The sequence below is a fragment of the Ahaetulla prasina genome, chromosome 1, assembly GCF_028640845.1.
Source record: "Ahaetulla prasina isolate Xishuangbanna chromosome 1, ASM2864084v1, whole genome shotgun sequence".
In the NCBI taxonomy this organism is placed as follows: domain Eukaryota; kingdom Metazoa; phylum Chordata; class Lepidosauria; order Squamata; family Colubridae; genus Ahaetulla; species Ahaetulla prasina.
Window position 1 is genome coordinate 335289880 of NC_080539.1, and position 25779 is coordinate 335315658.

General features: G+C 40.3%; 1 long non-coding RNA gene across 1 annotated transcript; it reads right to left on the reverse strand.

The window, feature by feature from the left end:
* Positions 1 to 239: 239 nt before the first annotated feature.
* LOC131187898 (uncharacterized) lies at positions 240 to 25779 on the reverse strand. Its single transcript, XR_009152659.1, has 3 exons — positions 25579 to 25779; positions 20402 to 20491; positions 240 to 956 (listed from the first exon to the last, which is right to left on the reverse strand). It is a non-coding gene; the product is annotated as an uncharacterized LOC131187898 (long non-coding RNA).

Here is a 25779-nt window from a genome sequence, read left to right on the forward strand (position 1 = left end):
CAACTAACCAAGCAGGAATCTTCACATGATCTATTATTATTCTCTTTCTCAGATAAATTTTTACAGTTCAAGTATTGGGCCATACAGGACACTGTACATGATAAGAAATGCTCGACACTAACTGATATCCTTAATGTAATCACTGGGAACAGACTTTCTTTTCATTTATTTATTATGCCATTTGGCATATCCAAATATTTTTCAATTGGCAGTCCACACACACTGAAGTCATCAGCACTTGCAAACATACACTGTGTAGTCATCAGAAGTAATTTATTCCAGCTCTCTTCGCTCTTGGTGGTTATAGTAGCAGAGATAAAGTGCAAGGCTTTTTCAGTGGTGGTATCCTCATGATCAACAATCATTTCACATGGAAAGCTTTTTTAAAAAACAACCACAACTGTTAGTTGATTTATGGATGTATCTGCAATCTGATTTAGCTTGGGTAATTTTCACAAAATGGAATACAATTAAAAAGAACAATTTGAAGGAAATAATGATTCTTTAAAAATCAACAGGATTGAAGATTTCTCAGGAATATTATGAATTGCAGTTATGTACACTATAATATACTGTACATATAGTATAGCTCTTTTCTATTACAAATTCATTTTATATATTTTTAAAAAAAAACTATATAATGAACTGATCCCCAAATCAGTAGTTACTAACATGCAAAAGAAAAGTGTTCACCATTAGAAGAAATAATTCATTATTGATCATCAACAAATATGTATTTAAATGTTTAATTCCATTCCATTCCCTTAAAGCTTGTGGCCAATATGTCTTTCCTTCTCTCAGATTCATATAAATAAAATTGTCTTGTTCCTCTCTTTTGTTGCTTCATCTTTCCCAAATCTGCAAAACAAGATAATGATCTCCTTCACAGAAATACAGAAGTTATTTGAAGTGTGGTTTTCTTTGGGTTGTCAGAACCTCATAGAGCAATTGGTTTTCTGTATTAAACAAGGAAAAGAAGATACAAATGTAAGTCATAGTGCAAAATGTGGTTTCTAAGTTTGGTCATTTGGGATGGTGGACATTTATTTTTGCCTTTGTACTGATATTTATCAATATAATGATACCCTAAGATTTATCATAATGGCAATAAACTAATTTATTTTTGGATTTTAGATTGATACAGCCACCCAATTGAATAACATGGGACTCTAGATAGCATATAATAATAAAAACAAAATTACAATATATCAATATATTTTCAAAAATAGCCACAAATTAACAATGACAACAAAGCACATAGGGGACACCAATATATATTGCACATCCCAGGATGAGCTCATCTAACAGCCTATTGCAAATGCCCTAAGCAACAGCCAGATCTTCAAATCATCTGTCTGAGTTGGTGTAGGGTTTCCTGGGCAGGGGGTTGGATTAGAAGGGGGTTGGACTAGAAGGCCTCCAAGGTCTCTTCCAACTCTGTTGTTATTATTATAAATCTTGAAGGCTAACAGGGTTGGTGCCACTCAAATCTTGGGAAGAAGGAGGGAAGATTATTCTATAGGACAGAGACTTGAAAAGATCTCATCAGATTATTTTAAGAGAGCATGGGATTTTGCAGCATGCCTGTTCTATAGGAATGCACGAAGTGGGCAGAAACAACTGGAGTCAGTTGATCCTGTGTTATAAAGGTCTTTATAGATGGTAACCAGCAACTTGAATTGTAACAAGAAAGCTAGAGTGGGTCAATGGAGGTCATCTATATTTTTGACCAGCTACAACTTCAAGGAAAACCTCATGTAGAGATTCAATTCAATAGTTTAGCAAAAGGTGACTAAAGTGTAAGCAATCATGAGAAGAGCCTCTTGGTCTAGAAAAGAAATTGTTAATGCCTGGAATCAGTGGTGGGATTCAAGTAATTTAACAACCAGTTCTCTGCCCTAATGATTTCTTCAAACAACCAGTTTGCCAAGCTGCTCAGAAAGTTAACAACCGGTTCTCCCGAAGGGGTGCAAACTGGCTGAATCCCACCACTGCCTGGAATGCACTACCAGGCTCTGTGGTCTCTTCCCAAAATCCCCAAAGCTTTAACCAAAAACTATCTACTATTGACCTCATCCCATTCCTAAGAGGTCTGTAAGGAGGCGTGCATAAGAGCACCAACGTACCTACCATTCCTGTCCTAATGTTCCCTTTGATTGTATCCAATTTTGTATACAATACAATACAATATAATAAGTATTACAATACTTATTGTATTGTACAAAATACAATACAATAAGTATTACATACTTATGCTTATATATATGCTTATATATCATATAGTTATTTCATGCTTATGCTTATATATACTGTTGTGACAAATAAATAAATAAATAAAAAGGGGTACAATTGGTGTACAAAATTGAGTTATGCAAAGGACTTCCTGGCCATGGTTGTTCAAGCAGAAGCTGTGAAGTTAAAAAAGTGCAACCTTCCATCAGAGCCGAAGATGGAAAATAAGAATAAGATGGAAATTCCAGAATAAGAGGAACCCCACCTCCCAACCATTCAGTTTTGCCAGGTTTGATCCAAAGCTTGTTCTTGCCATCTAGGCCCCAGTAGCGGATAGTAGTGGATAACTAGAAACAAAAAAATACACATTGTCAGTCCCATTGCTGAGAATTTACAGAGAGACATATATCTACTGGAAATACGTGATCAATCTTTACAAGATCATTGAAAGGGAGGGGCCCCTAGATGGACTCCCTGATAAGATAAGCTAATCTTCCTTACAAATGTAAGGAAGGTTCAGAAAAAACCTAAACATATAAGTATTGAGGGAGCAGATGGTTGTTGCAGAGATGTTCGGTGCGTGAAAGCTGAAGAAGGCTACCTGGCCTTGGAAAAGACATTGGTTTCTCTGAAGGCAAGGTTCAATTAGCCCAAGATGACCCAGGATGTTGTAGTGAGGTATTTCCACTCCTACCCTGGCTATCAAAAATCCAGACCTAGGTCAGGACAAGATGCATTTGTCTCCCTTTTTTAAGATGTCAGCTGGAGGAACTGAGCTGCTTACCCAAGATTAATAAAGAAGGGGAATATGTTTTGGTCCATATGGACTATGTGACCAAATACCCTGAAGCTGTTGTTTTGAGAAACATCAGAGTAAAGACAATGGCAGTAGTATTAAGTGAGAGTCTTAGTAACAACAACAACAACAACAACAACAGAGTTGGAAGGGACCTTGGAGGCCTTCTAGTCCAATCCCCTGCCCAGGCAGGAAACCCTACATCATCTCAGACAGATGGTTATCCAACATTTTCTTAAAAATTTCCAGTATTGGAGCATTCACAACTTCTGAAGGCAAGTCGTTCCACTTATTAATTGTTCTAACTGTCAGGAAATTTCTCCTTAGTTCTAAGTTGCTTCTTTCTTTGATCAGTTTCCACCCATTGCTTCTTGTTCTACCCTCAGGTGCTTTGGAGAACAGCACGACTCCCACTTCTCTGTGACAGCCCCTGAGATATTGGAACACTGCTATCATGTCTCCCCTAGTCCTTCTTTTCATTAAACTAGACATACCCAGTTCCTGCAATAGTTCTTCATATGTTTTAGCCTCCAGTCCCCTAATCATCTTTGTTGCTCTTCTCTGCACTCTTTCTAGAGTCTCAGCATCTTTTTTACATCGTGGCGACCAAAACTGAATGCAGTATTCCAAGTGTGGCCTTACCAAGGCATTATAAAGTGGCACTAACACTTCACATGATCTTGATTCTATCCGTCTGTTTATGCAGCCCAGAACTGTGTTGGCTTTTTTAGCAGCAGCTGCACACTGCTGGCTCATATCTAAATGGTTGTCCACTAGGACTCCAAGATCCCTCTCGCAGGTACTACTATTGAGCAAGGTACCACATATATGGTACCTGTGCATTTTGGTTTTTTTGCCTAAATGTAGAACCTTACTTTTTTCGCTGTTGAATTTCATTTTGTTAGATAGCGCCCAATGTCCAAGTCTGTCAAGATCTTTCTGTAATTTGAGCCTATCTTCTGGAGTGTTGGCTATTCCTGCCAGCTTGGTGTCATCTGCAAATTTGATGAGTTCCCCATCTATCCCCTCCTCCAAGTCATTGATGAAGATGTTGAAGAGTACTGGGCCTAAAACAGAGCCTTGAGGTATTCCACTGCATACTTCCCTCCATGTGGATGTAGTTCCATTGAGGACTACATGTTGAGTGCGGTTGGTCAGCCAGTTACGAATCCATCTGGTGGTGGTGCTGTCTAACCCACATTTTTCTACTTTATCTAGTAGAAGGTTATGATCTACTTTATCAAATGCTTTACTGAAGTCCAAGTAAATTATGTCGACAGTATTCCTCTGGTCTACTAATTTTGTCACTTTGTCAAAGAATGCAATACGATTAGTCTGGCATGATCTGTTTTTGACAAATCCATGTTGGCTTTTGGTTATTACTTTGTTTGCTTCTAGGTGTTTGGTGATTCGTTGCTTGATTATCTTTTCCAGAATCTTCCCCGGTATTGAGGTCAGGCTGATAGGTCTGTAGTTTCCTGGATCTGTTTTTTTCCCTTTTTTGAAGATGGGAACTACATCAGCTCTTTTCCAGTCCTCTGGCAGCTCCCCTGTGCTCCAGGATCTTTGAAAGATATAGTTCGGTGGTTCTGAGATCACGTCTGCCAGTTCCTTCAGAACCTTGGGGTGTAATCCATCCGGTCCTGGTGATTTGAACTCGTCTAGGGAAGACAAGTGTTCACTTACCATTTTCTTCCCTATTTTAACTTGTGTTTCTAATCTGTTTTTTGTAGTGCTGTTTTTGATAGGTTGGATTGTTTTTTCCTTTTGTGTAAAGACAGATGCAAAAAATGAGTTAAGTAGATCTGCTTTCTCCCTGTTGTTTGTCATCTTCTTGCCACTTTCTCCCAGTGTTGTGATGGATCTCTGACTTCTTCTATGGTTAGTTTATTTATTTATTTATTTATAATTCACATTTTTATACCGCCCTTCTCCGAAGACTCAGGGCGGTGTACAGCAAATAAAATGACAATAATACAAAAAATCATTTAAAATACCATAACAAAGTTAAAAATCTAATTAAACTGCTGTATACTTAAAACTATTAGATGAAAATACAAAGATAAAACCCCTGTTAAAAGCCCGCTAAAATCCCCAATTATTAAAATCAATCAATCAGGCCAGCCCCGCTTGATGAAAAAAGAAAGTCTTGAGCTCGCGTTTAAAGGTCCGAAGATCAGGGAGAAGACGGAGCCGCATCGGCAGCTCGTTCCCCAGAGCCGGGGCCCCCACAGAGAACGCTCTTCCCCTGGGGGCCGCCAGCCGACATTGGTTGGCTGACAGCACCCTAAGGAGGCCCTCCCTGTGAGAGCGCACTGGCCACACCGGACAATGGGAGGGAACTGGCGGCAGCAGGCGGTCCCGTAAATATCCCGGTCCGATGCCATGGAGCGCTTTAAAGGTGATAACCAACACCTTGAAGCGCACCCGGAAGACCACCGGCAACCAATGCAGCCCGCGCAGGAGAGGTGTTACATGGGAGCTACGAGGAGCTCCCTCAATCCCCCGCGCGGCTGCATTCTGCACCAGTTGGAGCCTCCGGGTGCTCCTCAAGGGGAGCCCCATGTAGAGAGCATTGCAGTAATCCAGGCGGGAAGTGACGAGGGCATGAGTGACTTAGTTGAACTTAGTTCTAGGCAATGTTGGGGCATATGGGTGCGAGCAGTCAACACTGCTTTGTGGGATGCCCTCAGGAGTTCATTTTTTTGTTTAACATCCACATGAAACCACAGGGGGAAGTCCAGTAGCAATTCTGGGTGGCTAAACACAGAATGCTAAATCAAAATACAAAATTAGCAACAGTATACTGTATGTTCCTGCAGGCTCACCTTCAATTGCTTATTATATTTCTTGTATTACATCATTATAGAATAGCAGACTTGGAATGGACCTTGGAGGTCTTCTAGTCCAATACCCTGTCCAACTCCCAAGCAGGGAACCCTATACAATTCTGAACAAATTAGATGTTCAGAATTGAAAGGTTTTTTTTTATCCTTTTCAGTGATGATTGTTTTAATGGTGGGAAGCCAACAATTTTATTTCTTTTTTTTTTTTTTTGCAAAATTTTTTTATTTTTCCACAATAATTCCCACAATTTGACCAGTGTACAATACAATCACTTATCCAACAATCAGTCCCATACTCAAATTATACTCAGTCAGGGCTGCTCGACTGCCACTCCCCCCTTTAATCCTTTCTTCCCTTCTCATCCTTCTTAAACTTCCGCCACCACCTTCTCCTCGCTTTCCTACTTCCCCTCCTCTTTCCCACTTCTCACTACCATCCTTTCTAACCCTCTATCTTCTCCTTCTTCTCCTCCTCCTATCCTTTCTTCTCCCTCCCTTCTTTCCTCCCTACCCACCTACCTACCTACTTTCTTCCTTCTTTACTCCTCTTTCCTTACCCTTTCCCTTCGGGAGTGTTTGCCGAGCAGTCCCGACATTACACCATTCCAACTTGTTTAATTCTACCATTATTCCTGTACAATGGCAACCAATCAATTTCCAACAATTTTATTTCTGTAGTAGCCATCAGTCAATCATAGTTTTCCAGCCCAACCTACCTGAAAGGATTGTTTTTATGGAGAAAGAATAGAGACTCTAATTAAGGTTGCCTTGAACTCCTGCGGAAAGTTCAAAATAAAAATCTAACAAGCTAAACAAAGAAATAGATCAGCAAACAAATAAATAAATTTGGCTCTGTGTAATTTAAAGCTGTATTTTTAAGAGATTCAGTTTAATATTAGATCTTTCCAGAATGCTTTTATGTTGCTTTTTAATGTTGAATTCCTTACTTTTCCTTAATATTTTTTAAAAAAACTTTTAACAATAAAATTATTTTAAGTAATCAGGTAAATAGAAGCAGCAGTAATTAAATAAAATAGTCCTTTGGGGAAGGTGGATTGCAGATTTTCTAGAAGAAAAACTCTGAGAGGTGAGGAAGGGGCAGGGCTTGGCATGAGCTTGTAAGAGGTTTAACTGTAAATGAAGGCAAGGATTAAGTCCTCTTATTACTGTCTCCCTTTTGCTTTAGAATTTTGACTCCTTGTTTCCCATTTTTTTTAAAAAGGAAGGTAGGGGAAGGGATAATGGCAAAGAAATCACATTGTTATGCAGAATATAAAATGAAGACAAGCCCCAATTGGGGGGAGTAGGAGACAGTCCCAATAAGTAGCACTATCACTGAATCAGCACTGAATGATAGACAGCATCTACATCTAAAAAGGGCAATTAGTTATCTTCTGATGAGATTGCCTTTCCTATTCTTTACTGAGTCTGACTTGCAAGGTATTAAAACACAGAGAGTTCATACTCACTGACTAAATCTTAGGTTTACTTCCCCGGTTTGACCTTTTAGCCCTACTTTTTTTTTTAAAAAATCTGTTTCTCCATACCAGCATATAGATTATTCCTTTATGCATCTAAAGTGGGCTCTGAGCAATCTCATATTTTTCATCAGAGAAAGTTGTAGGGTGTTCATCCATTGATTACATTGCAATTCAATCAATCATTTTCAAGATGGACCAGGCGAATGTCTAAATAGTTTAGCAAACAGATATTATTACATGCAGAAGTGTACTTTATATAGATGGACATTATTTTGTACAGTGGGGCAGTACAGTAGCACTTTGGATAACGTTAGATCATTCAAATTCATACAACTTGTTGTACTGTATATATTGTGTGCTATGTATATATTGTGGTTGTAGGGCTCATCATCAGGAGGATAAATGAGGCAAAAAAAACCCCACCTCAATAAATGTTCAAGAATGATTGAGTATTTTCATGGATGTCTGTACAGAAGAAGAAGCCTTGTTATTTTTTTCAGGGGCTTCAAAATACGAAGTTCCTTTATTCAAAGATGTTTATGCAGCTGAAGTCTGAGGAAATTCTTGCTGTGAGGTAATTATGCATGATTACCCAGTTAAGTTTCTGCTAATGGTAACTTGCTGAGATAGCCCAATCGTGATCCTAAATCAATTAATATGTGCATCTTTATATTCTGATCACCACTGGACAAAATCTTTGAAGTTTTTTGTTTATAAATCTATAGACCTAATCTATAAATAGGTTGAAAAGCAATTTTAAATTACTCAGTCACTTCTGTGCTCTTCAGATATCTATGGGCTGCTATGCTGTTTTAAGAACCCTAAAATGTTACTGATTCACATTAGTCATTCATATTTAGAAAATGCTTCTCCATACTAGGCAATCAAAGGCAAAACCGCCTTTTCTAAGGAATTGGACATTTCATCCTAACATATCATGGTGGCAAATCAGAGTCCTCATAAAAGTCTTATAATGTTGATATGAGACTGCAGAGACAAGGGATGTGGGAAAGATCCTTCTTTTGCCTCCAAAGAGAAGCAATTTGCAGTTCCTGGATTGTTACATGAACAAGAAATATTTTCCCATTTGTGACTTTTCCAGGCTGTGGCAATACAGTTTTTACAGAGAAGGGGGGAGGGAGGGAGAGGGAGAGAGAGAGAGAGGGAGTGAGGAAGGGAGGAGGGGGAGAGAGGGAGGAGAGGGAGGGAGGGAGGAAGGGAGGGAGAGGGAGAGGGAGAGGGAGGGAGAGAAAGAAAAAGAGAGACAGAGAGAGACCTGTCTGTTGGGATCTCTGGTCTATGTTAAACACCTGCATATCTTGGGCGAGTTGTATACAAAAAGGGATATGAAATTTTGTACTGGTTTTAAAACACGCAAATTGATGTGGAAGAGGGATGAAATAAATGTGTACCCAGAAGGAAATGGAACACTACAAAAAGCTAAGCAAACAGACACATCCTTCTCTCTCTCTATGGCCCATTGAGCTTTATTCATCTTAATGCCTTGTAAGTTGCACTGATCCAGTCCTATCTGAGTATGGTAGTATACCATAAATCATTATGGTATAAAACCATAAATGGACATAAACTGTTTCAACTCCTACCCTCAAAACGACGCTATAGAGCACTGCACACCAGAACAAGTAGACACAAGAACAGTTTTTTCCCGAAGGCCATCACTCTGCTAAACAAATAATTCCATCAACACTGTCAAACTATTTACTGAATCTGCACTACTATTAATCTTCTCATAGTTCCCATCACCAATCTCTTTCCATTTATGACTGTATGACTATAACTTGTTGCTGGCAATCCTTATGATTTATATTGATATATTGACCATCAATTGTGTTGTAAATGTTGTACCTTGATAAAGGTATCTTTTCTTTTATGTACACTGAGAGCATATGCACCAAGACAAATTCCTTGTGTGTCCAATCACACTTGGCCAATAAAAATTCTATTCTATTCTATTCTATTCTATTTGGTGAAAAAAATTCTAAAGGATAAATACTGCTTGCTGGCTTTCTACCATCTTCCCAGTCATATCTGCTTTCTGGATGTGTTACTACATGTTCCAACAGTTTTGAGCTCATCTCAGTGCTGGGCCTTGGGGATTCAGAGTTCCAGAGGAATCAAGCAGAAATGGTCAAATTTTGCCTCCGTAATAGAAGGAGCAAACATGGATATGACTATCAAAGCTTTTTGCACATAAAAATAAGCAGTCCCAGTCATTGGATTTAGTCGAAAAGTCACCGTAAGCTGGAAAATCCTCCCACTATGGAATTTTTGATGTGCAAATAGAAATTGCATCCATAATTGATTCTGCCAGAGGAACAGACAAAAGCAGATGCTTGGTGTTGTCTCATTAGATCTGCCCTTTTTACACGGCAGCCAGAGAAACACGGGGAGAGTCTTGGCAGAAGTCAAAGGATGCTTGGCACTGTGGCAGAAGGATTCTCCTGGCTTATTCTGTGGCCAATCTCAAGCATAGAAAGGAGATTGGAGGAGGCAGCAGAAGTCTACAGAAAGTGAATCTGACCGCATCTACATAGATGGATTTTGTTGTTTAGTTCTCCGATTACATTCCCATAAAAAAAAAAATTAGCTGAAAAGAAATCCAAGGTGAGTCAGAGAAACTTTTCTTGACTTTTTTATGAAGCATATGTATAGTGGTACCTGTGATGCCTCTGCTTAATAGCCCTATTTAATATTCTGCACCACTGCAGCCACTTCAACTTCAGTTCTGCTACCTGACACAAATATTAGCTCAAAGGGAAATAAATTGCCAATCTTGAATATAATAGGCTAGATTCTAGTGCATGAGACTACTCCCTCTGATACTTCACATTGAATGCTGGTGCCCTAACCACTAGCCAATCTAACTTTGAGGGACCATGTAACCGTAATTACAACTGCTTACAGATTTCTCCATCAGAACACTTTAGGCGTGAATACTGTGCAATGAGGGTAGCTCGTGTGAAAGAAGTGAAGGTTATTTTAACTCACAGTAACAGTTCAAATAGTTCAGATTAGGTAAGGAAAAGTACTCCTTAGCTTCTTCAGGCAACAGCAATAGCCAGGAGGAACTTTCACAACTTCATGCTGTGCATCAATTTTGCTTGTTCCTGAACTGCAGAAAAAACAATTGCTACCAACCTGCCTTCCATTGAGGACCTGTATACTGCACGAATCAAAAAGAGGGCTGTGAAAATATTTACAGATCCCTCGCATCCTGGACACAAACTGTTTCAACTCCTATCCTCAAAACAATGCTATAGAGTACTGCACACCAGAACAACTAGACACAGGAACAGTTTTTTCCCGAGCACCATCACTCTGCTAAACAAATACTTCCCTCAACAGTGTCAAACTATTGACTAAATCTGCACTACTATTAATCTTCTCATCATTCCTATCATCGTACCTATGACTGTAACTTTGTTGCTTGTATCCTTACGATTTAGACTGATGTTGATTGTTTCCTGATTGGTTATTTGTAGCCTATGACTATCATTAAGTGTTGTAAGTGTTGTACCTTGATGAAGGTATCTTTTCTTCTATGTATACTGAGAGCATATGCACCAAGACAAATTCCTTGTGTGTCCAATTACACTTGGCCAATAAAAATTCTATTCTATTCTATTCTATTCTATTCTGTTCTGTTCTGTTCTGTTCTGTTCTGTTCTGTTCTATTCTGTTCTATTCTATTCTATTCTATTCTATTCTATTCTATTCAGAAGCTCTGTTCCTAATCACTCATAACCTAAAATTGACTATGACTATGCCCTTTACTTGGGGCTGCCCAAATTAGCTATATGAAGCCACAGCTGCTACAGAATGAAGCACTGCAGGAAGTTATATTTGTTCCTTAATCAACGCATGTTACCTCTTTGCTCTGCAAGCTGCCAGTATGCTTTAGGGTTCAATTCAAGGTATTTATAACCCTTCCTGGCATAGGCCAAGTTATATGAAGGATCCCCATTATATCCACCCATTCTATTCAGTCCAGAAGGAGTAGAATACTCTGGGTCCCATCGATTAAAGATAAAGGTTTCCCTCGCACATACATGCTAGTCACTGCCGATTCTAGGGGACGGTGCTCATCTACGTTTCAAACCCGAAGAGCCAGCACTGTCCAAAGACGTCTCCGTGGTCATGTGGCCAGCATGACGAAATGCCAAAGGCGCATGGAACGCTGTTACCTTCCCACCAACGGTGGTCCCTATTTTTTCTACTTGCATTTTTATGTGCTTTTGAAACTGCTAGGTTGGCAGAAGCTGGGACAAGTAATGGGAGCTCACCCCGTTACAGGGCAGCACTAGGGATTCAAACCGCTGAGCTGCCAACCTTTCGATTGACTAGCCCCTGAGCCACCGCATCCCTCTCCCATCTATTAGAAATTACCAACTGCCAGTATCCAGGATAAGTCTTTTATGTCATGGTGTTGCCCTTTGGGACATCATCTCCCCAGAGTTAAGATTGGCCCTGATCCTGGTGGCCTTCTCTCAGGCCTCAACGCCAAGCTTGGGAACCTGGATGTGTGGCAGAACCTGTGCAATAGTTATGTTTACTTTTGGTGGTTGTTCTGTTTTTACCTTGACGCTGATTGCTTTAGTCTTGTTTTTTTTATTGTTATATATTACTATGGTTTTTTTAACTCATTAGCTTCCAGAGTTTGGGTTTGAGATGGGCAGCCCTATAAATTGGAATAATAAACAAAGTTAGTCCTGGAACTGAACAATTTAAGAAATGGGAACTATTTTCAGTCCAGGGGGTGCACTAATTCTAAGCCTATTCAATATGAAGTGCATGCCAGTAGTGAAGGGCTTAGCTTTAAAGTACTTGTCTGGAGATAAATTTGACAAACATGGGCACACATACAGCATACAACTATTTACATAGAGACAAGAGCAACTATTTACATAGAGGCAAAAGCAATTCATGCAATTAGCATACATATGCATATTATTTTACCCATATCATTCAGACACTCATCACTGACCCAATTTAATTTTTACACACACACAAGAAAAATGCTCTATAGATGAAATAGAAGTTTGCTTAAAATCACTTTATTATGAATTGTTTTATTATAAGTGTATATTTATCTCCCAGCCCTTAGTATTCATCACTTATAAAATCTGGCATCATTTGATCCGATCTTTGTGCATCATTTGATCCGATCTTCAGTTTTATGGCATAACATAAAATTTCTAACATAACAATGTCAGAAGTCACCTATGCGTTTGTTGAGAGGGGGCAATGGCCCAGTGGTTAAAGATGCTAAGCTTGTCAGCTGGAAAGCCTGGGTTCAAGTCCTGATAGCTGTATGATGAGGTGAGCTCTCATTACATGCCCCAGCTCCTGCCTACCTAGCAGTTCTAAAGCATGCAAATGCAAGTAGATAAATAGGTATCATTTTGGTGGGAAGATAACAGGGATGCTACGCAGTAGGTTCTAACAGGTTCTGGAGAACCGGTAGTGGAAATTTTGAGTAGTTTGGAGAACTGGCAAATACTACTTCTGGCTGGGCCCAGAGTGGGGTGGGAATGGAAATTTTGCAATATCTTCCCCCAGGAGAGAGGAGGGAATGGGGATTTTCCAGTATCCTTTCCCTGACACGCCCACCAAGCTACACCATGTCCACCAAGTCACGCCCACAGAACCAGTAGTAAAAAAAAATTGAATTCCACCACTGGAAGATAATGGTGTTTGGTATACTTCAGCAGGCAGGCAGGCAGGCAGGCAGGCAGGCAGGCAGGCAGGCAAGAAGGAAGGAAGGAAGGAAGGAAGGAAGGAAGGAAGGAAGGAAGGAAGGAAGGAAGGAAGGAAGGAAGGAAGGAAAGATTTTCACTTTTGCATTAGTGTTTCTAAGGTGCTTTTTCAAAAGTGTTCCTATAGTTATTGAAAACATAAGACCCATGTGTTTTCTTCTCTGAAATCCTTCAGAATGTTATCTCATACTTAGAGAAAATATATCCATCTAGACAAGAAAACATTAAATAGAATGGCTATGTGCCTTGCTTTACTAAGAATAAGCTTCCATTTCAGACGTATAAGTATGAAAGCTTTAAAAGAGCCCATAAACAATGGGCTGTTACCAGACATTCAAACTTCTGATTTCATTCTTGTCTTCTCCATTATCAAGAGATTTTTTTCTCTCACACATTCTGGATTAATAAGAATCAGTGTAGTGTGGTGATTAAGATGCTGGACTAGAAGCAGTGAGATTCACATTCTTTTTTAGCATGGAATCCAACCGAGTTACTTTGAGCCTGTTATTCTCTCTCAGCTCTTTATCCAGCAATGGATTGATTTGGACTAGTACTAATAATAATGAGTGTAGGCAAATGTTTTACATATCCGTGCCCTCTTTTCTTCTTTTTCTTGGCAGTACTTCATGGGAATAAGGAGAGCAGTGGCATTTTGCCTCAAGGTATTGCCTCTGTTAGGACTATCTCAATGACCTGATTCAAGGTAGTGCTTCACTTGCAAAACTTGAATCATTTCGTCATGATGCCTTGGATCAAAGAGTGAAGGTGGGCTGATTTAGTTTAGCTGGATGCTTCTCTCTGTTGGAAATAGCTTCTGTAAATACAGAAAACATGGACAGAAGCCCTATTTAATACCTTGATCAAAGGGGCATGGCTGTTCTAATTCTTCAAAGAAACCGTACTTCAGACACAGGCTGACATTCTGAATAGAATAGAATAGAATAGAATAGAATTTTATTGGCCAAGTGTGATTGGACACACAAGGAATTTGTCTTGGTGCATATGCTCTCAGTGTACATAAAAGAAAAGATACGTTCATCAAGGTACAACATTTACAACACAATTGATGATCAATATATCAATATAAATCATAAGGATTGCCAGCAACAAGTTATAGTCATACAGTCATAAGTGGAAAGAGATTGGTGATGGGAACTATGAAACGATTAATAGTAGTGCAGATTCAGTAAATAGTCTGACAGTGTTGAGGGAATTATTTGTTTAGCAGAGTGATGGCCTTCGGGAAAAAACTGTTTTTGTGTCTAGTTGTTCTGGTGTGCAGTGCTCTATAGCGTCGTTTTGAGGGTAGGAGTTGAAACAGTTTATGTCCAGGATGCGAGGGATCTGCAAATATTTTCACTGCTCTCTTCTTGATTCGTGCAGTATACAGGTCCTCAATGGAAGGCAAGTTTTGAATGAAAGAGGACTTTGCTCAAACATTTCGTGACCTGAAGTGCCCCATTAGTACTCCTGGTCAGCCCTAATGCTAACCCTGACTACATGTCAAGTAAACTTATCTATTTGCCAGCTTAAACCTTCCACACAACTTTTTGCCCAAAACAAAACTGAGAATTTATCATAGGATGTTAAATGTATGCCTGTGTTGATCATCCAAACTACCTATCTCCCAACTAAGCTATAGTATTCATAGCAGCCATGCATAATTCACTTCAAAAACCATTCTCATAGGAGTCATTGCTTCCAGTGGCCATTATGTACTTAAACAGCTGCAAGACAGCAACTGTGCCAAGCAACAATAGACATGATATAATAAATTAGTGTTGTTGTTACTGATACAATAGAAATAACAAAAAGGGAGCAAATGCCACAGGACTCACACCGGGGTGGGGGGGAATATTACATATTACAGGACCTATAGGCAAAGAAATATATGTTCAGAGTGCTCTAACACAGCCTTTCTCAGCTGTTCTTTTTTTTTTTTTTGCTAGCATCAAAATCATTCTCATGCATTATTGATAGGCCCAAAAGCCTGCCAAGTAAGCTGGCTCCGTGTGTGTGTGTGTGTGTGTGTGTGTGTGTGTGTGTGTGTGTGTGTGACAGATGCAGCAGGGTACCTGGATGGCACCTTTCTCTGCTGGGGGGGATCAGTCTGTGTTCAATAAGAACATCTTTCGGCTGGTCTCTAATGGCCCCCTCTGTCAGAGTCTGTCATTACACACATATGTAAGCACAGATACACGCATGCACACAAATACATACATATGTGTAAAATTAATTGCTTAGCAGATCGAGTATAAGGACAAAGAACAAAAAGGATTGGATTACTACTTTGCTGTTGGTAGAAGGGCTAAAACAACTGGGTCCTTCACACCTTTTCATTTCTTTCTGCATAATCTCGAAACCTGCTTTCAGAACGAGTGTCTGGCTTTCAACTGCCCACCCCCACTTCCCTCTTCTCCCTTTATTTCCTAATGCTTGCAGGTCCTCCAGGAAGACACAAGCACTTACAGTTGTTGAGTGATTAAATATTTATAATCAGGGCAATGAGTGAGGTGCTGAATAATAAATGCTAAGGTTCAGGCGGCCTTAGATAATTTCTGCAGATTTCTTCATCTGCCGTCTCTTTGCTTCTAAGGCAAAAGAGAGAGAGAGAGAGAGAGCGCACAAGAGAAATATCCTTTTAATTAACAAAAACTTTCTTGTCGTTTCTTTTCCTTTACAGCTCTGACAGTCAATAGTCCTTTATCGCTGTTTTGTTTGCAAACTTTGACCTTGTCACATCATTAGAGCTGTCATTATCACTGCAGACAGGCATGCCTAACATGTACATTGGTGGCTGTTTTCTTTTCTTTTTTAATGTTTTACCTCTCAAGTTTTCCATAGGACAGGCCCATATTTCTTTTGCAAAACGCAGGGATTTTTGTAGGTATTATAATTTATAATTTGAAGGGACTTCGCTAATTAGAAGACAGTGAAAATGATGGTTTGTCCATTCCTAACCTCCCCCCCCCCCAAAACAGCAGCAACAACAACAACTTAACCAACTGAGCCTGTGCTCAGTTCTCCTCTGAAAAATCTAAGCATCTCCTTCTCTTATACCTTGCAAAGCCTCAAAAGTCTTAACAGGGACAGCTACAGTAATCCAATGGGCTACCAACAAAGGCAGGTTATTTAGCAAAAGTGGAAACAGTTATTCAAAAAACACAACTTCCTGAATTATTCATAATGCATCATAATGATCTTTCAAAAGGTATTGTATTTCTACTCATTCGGGGCCAGATCGTACTTTGCTTTAGAATTGCTACTTTGCTTTAGCCATGTTCTGAGTTAGGACCATTTCAGCATGCATGTATTTTAATCCTCCTATATGCCAGGATGATGTACATTTTCAGAAACCTCTCTAGAACCAAAATTATTTTCGGCATTCTGTTCATCTTGGGCAAGGATGGGATACCTGTGACTCTCAAGCTCCTGTCAGCCCCATATGTTGATCAGTATGATGGAGCATAGAAAATCTGATGGGAGTTTTGGGGATAATTGGAAGTATGGGATAAAGGAATGGCATCAATCAACCATTTGACTGAAATGGTATAACATCTCCTGCCTTCAGCAAGGGACTGGACTAGAAGACCTCTGAGGTCCCTTCCAGCCCTATCATTAATCTCTCTACATTTTGACTGATAATACTAATAAATTAAAAATGTACCTCTCAATTTATGATGGCTATTGGGACTGGAATTTCCATCGCTATGCTGTGTAGTCAAAAATCACAATCATGTTGCTTTGTGAAAGCAATCCCTACTGTCCAAGTTGCCATTGTTAACGAACTCCAAATGTTCTTAAGTGAGGCAGCTTTCTGCTGATTTCTCACAACCAACTCAGTGGGGAAGCCGGCAAGAAGTTGCAAGTTCCAGGTAGCTTGCCAGCAGCCTAGCAGGCAAACAGATTTTATTTTATTTTATTTTATTTTATATTTTTTATTTTATTTTATATTTTTTATTTATTTTATTTTATTTTTTATTATTTATTTATTTTGTCAAGCATGTATAAGATAACAGATATAAGTATAAATATGATTATGAATACATGAAATGGATACAAATAAATGGGGACAGTAGGACAGGGACGGTAGGCACGTTGGTGCGTTTATGCACACCCCTTACAGACTTTTTAGGAATGGGGTGAGGTCAACAGTAGACAGTCTAAGGTTAAAGTTTTGGGGGTTTGGGGATGAAACCACAGAGTCAGGTAGTGCATTCCAGGCATTGACCACTCTGTTGCTGAAGTTGTATTTTCTGCAATCAACTTTGGAGTGGTTTACCTTAAGTTTGTATCTATTGGGTGCTCGTATATTGTTGTCGTTGAAGCTGAAGTAATCATAGACAAGTAGGATGTTGTAGCAGATAATTTTATGTACTATGCTTAGGTCAGACCAAAGGTGGCATAGTTCTAAATTGTCTAAGCCCAAAATTTCAAGCCTGGTGGCATAAGGTATTCTGTTGTGAGCAGAGGACGGGAAGATTCTTCTCGTGAAATATCTCTGGACTCACTCAGTTGTATTGATATATGCAGTGTGGGTTCCAGACAGATCAGCCATATTCAAGAATTGGTCCAGCAAATGTTTTGTATGCTTTAGTTAGCAATGCAATATTACCAGAGAAGAACCTACGCAAGATATGTATCTGCTGCCAGTGGGTAAGAGCATGATGGGGTACAAAAGGGTGCAAGAGAGGTATGTAAAGGCTCTGGAAGGGTGCATGAGGATGACAGTGAGGCACAAAGGGGAGAGAAGCAAGAGGCTATGCAGGAAGCACAGCAAGGGTTGGGGAGGGTATGCAAGAAAAACATGGGATGGATTGTGAAACAGGCATGGTAAGATTCAGGGAAGATGCATCGGATAGCAAGAGTGTGATGGTTGCTTAGTGAGACTTTGGAAAGGTGCACAAGACAACTGTGGTGAGACTCAAAGAGGGTGCATGATAGAGGTTTAGGGACTATGCAGGGGAGGTGCATGAGGGAAATGCAATGAGGCTCAGGGAGAATATGCAAGGAAGGCTCAAGAATGGTATGCAAGAGATGTGCAGCAAAACTCAGAGAGCATGCATAGGGATGCACAAGTGGCAGGAGATGCCTGGCAAGAATCAGGGAGAGTGCATAGAAATGTGTGAGGGACCAGCATGGCATGAATGCAGATGGGCTGAGGGAGAATGCATGGGTAGGGGAGACTTACCCCTGCAACTTGTGAGCCTCCCTGCTGGCTTCCCCATTGACTTTTGGGGAAGCCAGCAGGAAAGGTTGCAAATGGCAATCACGTTATCATGGGATGCTGCAATTGTTCTAATTGCCAGCCAGTTGCCAAACACCCACATCGTGATCTTGTGACTGGGTGAGTGCTGGGTGAGTGGAGTGCCGAGGACGGGTTGTAATCACCATCCATTCAGCACCATTATAACTTTGTCACTGAATGAATGATCATAAACAGAGGACTTCTCATAAAGGTAATGATTCACAAAGACCAGGGATAGCAAATCTGCCTAGTTGGAGAATATGGTTTCTCTTTTGGTGCTGGAAGAGGGAACACGGTTAACAAAACAGACAGGAAAATAATTACCAGGTAATGGAACAGAATAGGGAGAGTTCATAATGAGACTAAATCCAATTTTTTTTTAAAAAAACCCAAAAGTTTAATTGATTCATGCAACTCCCTTAGAAAGATTTTTTTTAAAAAAATACCAGGGGCATTGCAAATGCCTTAAGGAGTTATTACTCAATGTCCTATTTAATAACATGACCTGATTTTATAACCTGGCAAGCCATATCATGCTTTCCATTTGTTTTCCATTTGTTTACCGAGATACCATTCATTTATTCAGATAAACTGCATGCCGTAAAAATTAAGACATTCTTGCCTACCATTTCATCTCACTAATAACTGGAGCAAAAACATCCATATCAACAGCAGAGTATAGCTGCAATTCTGCAGAGACTCTTTTGGTCATAATAATGTTTAAATTATATAGTTTATATTTTTCTTGTCCCAGGATCCCACTTGTCTTTGCTAAGCCCCTACCATAACTAGCAACAATGTACCTTTGTGTAGTGGTGAAAGGCTAAAATAGCTTCCTAATTTGGGTCTGGGTTTTGGTTTTGGTTTCCTACCAAGGGAGTAATAGTTAAACCACCAACTGCTAAATAAATTAATTGCCAAGACTGTTGAAAAGTATTGCTTTCCCTGTAGGGCTACTGCGAAGCATTAAATAGGGAATCCAGGAAGAGCAAGTGAGAATACAGTGACAGAAGGAACCAGGTAAATATGAATTATGTTGCACTGGAAGATTAACGCATCCTATAGCCCATTTTTAAAGTATAACAGGTTTATGATTCTTTTTTTATTATAATAGCAGAAGCAATTAGTAATTCTTGGATTTATAATCTTTCTGAGTTAATTTGGCCAATAAGATAGGAGTTTTTTTATTGCCCTATTCCTTCTATTTAGGCATCTTTTTTTTTTTTTTTTTGCAAAACACTGCTGTTTGGTGTATTAAAACTTAACACATATTACTGAAAAAGAATGAAGAAATGACTACAGAATTGGGGCTAAATTGAGGTCAGGCAGTTGGCTTTATTATTCCAGCTTTAAACATTTTAAGAAGTTTCTGGAGTAGTATAGACTTTTATTTTGGGCAAGCAAAGTGAAAATCAGAGACAAGTTTGTGATGGACTTCATATACTCGGATTCAGGCTACCTGATAAATGCCTTCTATTTCTTTTAGAAAAAGATCTTCTTATATGCTACATTATGTTCATAGATGATATCCTGTGAACCAAGGTGTATAGCCCCGCAATTTTCTTTGCAAGATTTGAGAAATGGTTTGCTACTGCCTCCTTCCTAAGATTGAGAGATTTGACTGGTCCAAGTTTTGTGCCTAAAGTAGGACTAGAACTTACGGTTTCTAGCCTGATGCCTTAATCACTATTCCACTCATTCTGTAGGCCAGGAGTTTGCTGGCAGAGGAACTCTGGAAGTTGAAGTCCACAAGTCTTAAAGTTGCTAAGGTTGGCGACCCCTTCTCTAGGCTACATTACCTTGTTGATAGTTATAAATTGTGATGGAATGCAAAAATAGTTCTTCAATTTAATTTTAGAGGAACAAACTTACATGTTAAGATAATGGGCAGGGAACATCTGAATAGTTGTAATATCTGAGCTGTGTTCAATCCAAACAAACATGAGAACTCCCTCCTTTCTTTAGCATTGTCTTCAAAATTAACCTAGCGGAAGAATGAGCTGGCCACACCCTATAATCACCTGTCTCTGGAATTTGTCTTTATTTCTTCATCTGCCAACTGTCTTCCTCAGTCCTCCATCCCTGGCAGAGTAACTGTAGGTTATATAGTCCTACAGGTTTGGTGAGATTAAAATGACATAAAATGAGTCTGCCTACAGTTTATTTTAATATATATAAAGACATAATGATAATTGCACCTAGGCAATATAAGAATGGCAACTTGAAATGTTGGCCCAAGTTATTATAATAGCATAAAAAAGTGAGACAGATAAAAGTACAAATGGATATGATTTATGCATCATCTTTATGATACCTTAACTATTACAGTATGTCTAAGTTAATATGAATACAGTGAGTTATAAGCTGAATTTTATGACGTTCAATTTTCTACTTCAACATTTTGAGGGGTAAATACTTTGAAAAAGTCATTAGATTTATGCCAAAAGTTCTAAAGTATATCCCCAAGCATAATATATTGTTATTTGAGCATCCTTTGGGGCGGGGTTTCTTTTTTTCCACTGCTATTCCAGCTATTAAACAATCCCATAGTGAAAACAGTGTGATGCTGTCACACAGATATGCTGTAAGTCAACATTGTTGATGTGCTTCAGTCACCAAGGATAACTTCATCCTAACTCTGAAAGGCAGAAAGGGATCACAAACTACCCCATGGTGGTCCCTCTTTCTCCCTGCATCCCTGGCAGTTCCAACAGGATGCAGTATCCTTTTTGCATTGACTGGGCTCAAGTCCCATTATGACAGGTAGCTACAGCAGAAAGAGTCGCAGTTTGCATTTAATGGCATACTTAGAATGCATGATGATACACACTAAATTTGAACCATTTGACAATGTTGATAATGTGCTAAATGTAGATTCTCCAAGCAAGTTTCCCCAGGGGTAAAATTCCCTTTGGTCATGCTAGATCAGTCTTGAGAAATTACAAATTGCATTCCAAATTAAGGAAATTAGTTAAAGAAGGCTAGGATAGACAAAGAAAACATTAGCCTCGTTGTCTCACCAGACTGACATATTTGCTTAGGAGGTATCTGATTCAATAGTAGTAACTGCAAGATTGTCCTAATGGACAGTCACTTGAGCCAGCAGTCTCCTGCAGCTGCCAAAAAAAGCCAACTCAGTTCTAGGCTGCATTAACAAAGGGATAGAATCAACATCATGTGAAGTGTTAGTACCATTTTATAATGCCTTGGTAAGGCCACACTTGGAATATTACATTCAGTTTTGGTCGCCACGATGTAAAAAGGATGTTGAGACTCTAAAAAGAGTGCAGAGAAGAGCAACAAAGATGATTAGAAGACTGGAGGCTAAAACATATGAAGAATGGTTGCAGGAACTGGGTATGCCTAATTTAATGAAAAGAAGGACTAGGGGAGACATGATAGCAGTGTTCCAATATCTCAGGGGTTGCCACAAAGAAGAGGGAGTCAAACTATTCTCAAAGCACCTGAGGGTAAAACAAGAAGCAATGGGTGGAAATTAATCAAGGAGAGAAGCAACTTAGAACTAAGGAGAAATTTCCTGACAGTTAGAAGACATGTAATGCCTTGGTAAGACCATACTTGTAATATTACACCCGGTTGTGATCGCGATGATATAAAAAAGGTTTTGATACTCTAGAGCAGCGGTCACCAACCACTGGTGGTCTGTGAGAAAATTTTGGTGCTCCTTGGAGAAATCTTTGTATTTTTGCAGGTGTACCCTGTTGGAGGAGCTGTGGCACAAGTGGGCTGAAGCAGCGATTGCGATGGCTGGAAGCTGTGGGAGCGAAGCACTACTTGCACCTGCGCAGCATCAGCAATCCGCCTCAGTATATTTGCCCAGTAGGTGGCACAAAGCATCCCTCGTCTCCTGCTGCTTGGGACTCGTAGCAGTAAATGGTGACTGGTCCAGGGGCCATCCAGATTTTGCTCTCTATTGCGGACACCAGATCGGCCCCCTGCAAGCACTCGTCTCTCGAGGAACGCTAGCTGAAGTGGTGCAGGAAACTTTGGCCAGGCTCCTCAAGAGATGAGAGCTTGCAGGGGGCCGATCTAGTAATATAGAGCAAAATCCAGCTGCTCCCCTAATCAGACACCATTTATCACTCCAAATCCCAAGCTGCAGGAGATGAAGGCTGCTTTGTGTCACTGGCTGGGCAAATATACTAAGGTGGAATGCTGATGCCACACAAAATAAAATAGAGAAAAAGAGACAGAATGAAAGAGAGAGAATGAGAAAGAGAATGAGAGAGAGAGAGAGACAGAGAGAGAGAGACAGAGAGACAATCAGAGAGTTAGAGAGAGAGAATGAGAAAGAATCCGAATGAGAGAGAATGAGAGACAAAGAAAAAGACAGAGAATCAGAGAGAATGAGAGAGAGAATGAGAGAGAGACAGAATGAAAGAGAATCAGAGAGAGAGAGAGAGAGAATCAGAATGAGAGAATCAGAATGAGAGAGAGAGTAGGGGAGAGAGAGAGAAAAAGAGTGGGAAAGAGATAGAAAAAGAGAGAGGGAGAGAGAGAGAGAGATGACAGAATGAGAGAGAACGAGTGGAAGAGAGAGAAAGAGAGAGGGGGAGAGAGAGAGTGAATGAGAGAGAAAGAGTGTGTCGTGTCCCACTCCTCCGCTGACAGCTGGGTCCGGGAAATCCGAATCAGGCTTGCCTCTGCAGCTCTGCCCAAAGTCCTAGCAAAGTCCTCAGAGCAGGCAGGAGACCAGTAAGTGACTTCAGCAAGATAAGTTCGACTTTTGCCTGACTCAGAGACTGCCAGAAAGTCTGCCAGATCCTTTATATAGGCCATGGGGTGTGGCTCCATGACTCAGCACTCATTAAGGCCTGCCCCTCCCTTCCCTCTGTTGCCTCCGCCTCTCCAATCTTCTGATGCGAGGGTCCCTCCTCAGGCTCACCTGCTGTGGATGAGGGGGAGGGGTCTAGCTGCTCCGTTTGCCTGGGCATGGAGTCAGGGCTGGGGCAGGGAGATGCTCCTTCTTCTGCAGTTTGTGGGGGCATGGAGCCAGGACTTGGGCCGGAAGGCATACATTCCTCAGTGTTGGGGAGCAGGTAAGAAGGCCCCGGCTGCTCTGAGGGTGGGCAAGACACAACAGAGTGGGAGGGGGGAAAGAAAGAGAGAGAGAGAAAGAGAGAGAGAGAGAGGAGAGTGCCTGAAGGACCCCATCCCATCACTGGGAGTCCAGGCGCTTCAGCTAGTGGCTTGCTGGATTCGTATTAGTGGTCCACGGGATTTAAAATTATGAACTTAGTGGTCCTGAGGTCCAAGAGGTTGGGGACCCCTGCTCTAGAGTGCAGAAAAGAGCAACAAAGATGATTCGGGGACTGGAGATTAAAACATGCAAAGAACGATTGTAGGAATTGGTTATGTCTAGTTTAATGAAGATAAAGAATAGGGGTGGCATGATAGCAGTGTTCCAATATCTAAGGGGCTGCCATAAAAAAGAGGAAGTCCATCTATTCTCCAAAGCACCTGAAGGCAGAACAAGCAATGGATGGAAACTTATCAAGAAGAAAAGCAAACAAGAATGAACCTAGAACTAAGGAGAAATTTCCTGACAGAACAATTAATCAGTGGAACAACTTGTCTCCAGAAGTTGTGGGTGCTTCAACATGGAGGTTTTTAAGAAGAGATTGGATGATTATTTGTCTGAATAGCGTAGGATTTCCTACTTGAGCAGAAGGTTGGACGAAAACACCTTCAAGGTCCCTTCCAATTCTGTTATTTCTATTTGTGATAATTGTATTATTATTAAAACCTTTACTTCATTTCCAAGGGCTTTCACAATCATGGACAATACATTTTAAAAAGAAAGTTCATAAGTTCTCTTAGACTGATGATAGGAAAACGTTTTCACTAAATGAATTAATACATTTTTCTTTTTTTAAAAAAATGCAAACCATCATAATTTATTTACAACAATGCTTCCAGATGAAGCCTCCACTTGTCTCCAGAAATATTTCTCTTTGTATATATATACTGCACGTGTGTGTGTGTGTGTGTGTGTGTGTGTATGTGCATGTGTATGTGTGTGTGCTTTCAACAACTGTAGTGTAGTGAAAATATTTATATTGAATCTGGGTTCCTGCTCTGGTTCAAAATTTCAACTTGACATGCTATTTGACAGAGCGAAATAAAGTTGCAAATAACTTTCTATATTAAAATAGTTTTCAAAAGAAGGTCACAAAGTTGGACCTGGACCTTTAGAAATCTGAGTAGCTCGGAGATTCTGCAATATCAATTATGTTTAAATATGTAGCCCTGTTTGATGCTAAAGCAAGGCATCCACTTGTTTTGAAGAGTACAAGAGAATGGCATGTAGCAAGTATCTCTGTATCACTAGAACAGGGGTGTCAAACTCAAGGCCTGGGGGCCAGATCCAGCCCACGGGGTACTTAGATCTGGGCCACACCCTGGAAACAGTGAAGGACCGGCCCACAGTGCTTCTGAGAGCAAAAACGGCTTTCTGAGCTCAGTTTTCGGCTGCCATGGCCTCCTGCAACCCTCTGCCAGTGAAAACAGAGCTAAGGAGGGCTGTGTTTGTTTTATAGCCCTCTGCACCACCCCCCACCCCCCGGGTGCTTCATTTTCACTGGCAGAGGGCTGCAGGAGGCCATCCAGACTGAAAACAGGGTCCACGCATGGCCCCCAAGCTCCATTTTCGCTAGCAAAAGCACCGCGGGCCAGTCATTTGCTGTTTCCAGGCCACGGGACTTCAGTTTGACACCCCTGGGCTAGACAATTTCCAAGTTTCTCCATTCTCAGTTTATCAGAGTGGTTAAGACACTGGGCTCAAAACCAGCCCTAGGAAGGAGACAATGGGAAAGAACTTCTGAAAATCTTGCCAGGAAAACTGCAGAGACTTATCCAGACAATCTCCAGGAGTCAAAAACTGGCTTAAAAGCATTCCCATTGAAAAAAAACAAAACACCTTAATCTTGATCTTTAACTCTTGATACTGTAGGAAACCGGTTGGGCCTTTTGACTGAGCACAGCCAGGTAGGTGCTTAAGCCTTGGCCACAGGGAGGCAACAGCTTTTCATCACTTAAGTTTTTTAGCAAGAATCAGCAGAGCAGGAAAGACAAAAATATTGCATTGCTATTTTTAAGCGATGGGAAATACAGTGCGGTGTAATGCTTCCAATAGCCTGAAATTTAAATGTAACTGTAAAGAACAAAATATAATCACCTCAAGAGCAGAGAAGCTGTGTGTCAGGGTAGAAGTCCGTGCAAAATTAAACGCAATGAGGTCTCCACCCACTAACTTTCACACTGCTGCCAGGAATTGTAATAATTAATTGAGTCTTGATATTTCAACAGCCTTTGATTATGGAATGGAGCTGAGTGGAACATTTCACACATAAAAGTGAGTGGCAAGCAAGTTGGGGGT